The sequence below is a fragment of the Tamandua tetradactyla genome, chromosome 22 (assembly GCF_023851605.1).
Source record: "Tamandua tetradactyla isolate mTamTet1 chromosome 22, mTamTet1.pri, whole genome shotgun sequence".
NCBI classification, from domain to species: Eukaryota; Metazoa; Chordata; class Mammalia; order Pilosa; family Myrmecophagidae; genus Tamandua; species Tamandua tetradactyla.
The window spans coordinates 31,096,080-31,098,277 of NC_135348.1; the positions used below are offsets into that span (position 1 = coordinate 31,096,080).

The following is a 2,198-nucleotide window of genomic DNA, read 5'->3' on the forward strand; positions in this document are numbered from 1 at the left end:
AGGCCATCCGTCGGAGTTGTCGGCTTCACAGCCTGCCCTGTGGATTTTGGACTCTGCGTTCCTATGGTCACGTGAGACACTTTTATAAATTTTATATCTGCAAGTGTTCCCTGTTGGTTCTGTTTCTCTAGAGAACCCTAACTAATACACTGGGTAAATTGGGTGTCTATATTTAAATGAATATTATACACAAAAATCAATACAGGCATTCGGGGCTAGAATTCGGAATCCCTGCGCCTCGTTAACAATGAAGCAGAGTTCGAACGTGCCGGCTTTCCTCAGCAAGCTGTGGACTCTCGTAGAGGAGGCCCACACCAACGAGTTCATCACCTGGAGCCAGAATGGCCAAAGTTTTCTGGTTTTGGATGAACAAAGATTTGCAAAAGAAATTCTTCCCAAGTACTTCAAGCACAATAACATGGCAAGCTTTGTGAGGCAACTGAATATGTATGGCTTCCGTAAAGTAGTACATATTGACTCTGGAATTGTAAAGCAGGAACGAGATGGTCCTGTTGAATTTCAGCATCCTTACTTCAAGCAAGGCCAGGATGATTTGCTGGAAAACATTAAAAGGAAGTTTTCCTCTTCAAAACCAGAAGAAAATAAAATTCGTCAAGAAGATTTAACAAAAATTATAAGCAGTGCTCAGAAGGTTCAAATAAAACAAGAGACTATTGAGTCTAGGCTTTCTGAATTGAAAAGTGAGAATGAGTCACTTTGGAAGGAGGTGTCGGAATTACGAGCAAAACATGCACAACAGCAACAAGTTATTCGAAAGATTGTCCAGTTTATTGTGACATTGGTTCAGAATAACCAACTTGTGAGTTTAAAACGTAAAAGGCCTCTACTTCTAAACATGAATGGAGCCCAAAAGAAGAATCTGTTTCAGCACATAGTCAAAGAACCAGCTGATAATCACCATCATAAAGTTCCACACAACAGGACTGAAGGCTTAAAGCCAAGGGAGCGAATTTCTGATGACATCATTATTTATGATGTCACTGATGATAATACAGATGAAGAAAATATTCCAGTTATTCCAGAAACTAATGAGGATATTATATCTGATCCCTCTAGCTATAGCCAGTACCCTGATATTGTCATTGTTGAAGACGACAATGAAGATGAGTATGCACCTGTTATTCAGAGTGGGGATCAGAGTGAACCACCCAGTGAGTCCCTAAGTTCAGAAAATGATGGCACCAACCCACTCATGTCTAGTGCTGTCCAGCTAAATGGCTCTTCCAGTCTGACCACAGATGATCCCATGACCATGATGGATTCCATTTTGAATGATAACATCAATTTTTTGGGAAAGGTTGAACTGTTGGATTATCTTGACAGTATTGATTGCAGTTTAGAGGACTTCCAAGCCATGCTGTCAGGAAGACAGTTTAGCATAGACCCAGATCTGCTGGTTGATCTTTCACTAGTTCTGTGCAGATGAATCCCACAGATTACATCAATAATACAAAACCAGAGAATAAAGGATTAGAAACTACCAAGAACAATGTAATGCAGCCAGTTACAGAAGAAGGAAGAAAATCTAAACCCAAACCAGATAAACAGCTTGTCCAGTACACTGCCTTTCCACTTCTTGCATTCCTTGATGGGAACCCCACTTCTACTGTTGAACAGGCGAGCACAGGATCATCAGAAGTTATGTCTTCTGTAGATAAACCCATAGAAGTGGATGAGCTTCTGGACAGCAGCCTGGACCCAGAACCAACCCAAAGTAAGCTTGTTCATCTGGAGTCATTGACTGAAGCTGAAGCTAGTGAAGCCACACTGTTTTATTTATGTGAACTTGCTCCTGCACCTCTGGATAGTGATATGCCGCTTTTAGATAGTTAAATCCCCCAAAACTGGACTATAAGTGTATATATTCATCAAAATGATGAAATATTTATTTTTAAGTATCATTTGGTACTTTTTTGTAAATTGCTTTGTTTTGTTTAGTCAGATACTGTGGAATCTAAAGCACCTTTTGCTTTTCTCACTAACTGCACATTAAGCTCTCAGATGTTATTTAAATGCATAGCTATGTGAGATTTAATGCACATTATTGGCATAAATTTAAGTTGGATTCAAATGACCATTTTTCTCCATTTGCAGCAAATTGGAATTCTTTTTTACCTATATACCTTTTACCCCAGTTTAACTTTTGTTTGTTTGTTTTACTTGTTTGATGCTGTCTG

The 2,198-nt window shown here is 39.3% G+C and overlaps 1 pseudogene; it reads left to right on the forward strand.

Moving 5' to 3' along the window:
- The first annotated feature begins 211 nt into the window (after window positions 1–211).
- LOC143666089 (heat shock factor protein 2 pseudogene) lies at window positions 212–1,881 on the forward strand (annotated as a pseudogene).
- The last annotated feature ends 317 nt before the right edge of the window (window positions 1,882–2,198 follow it).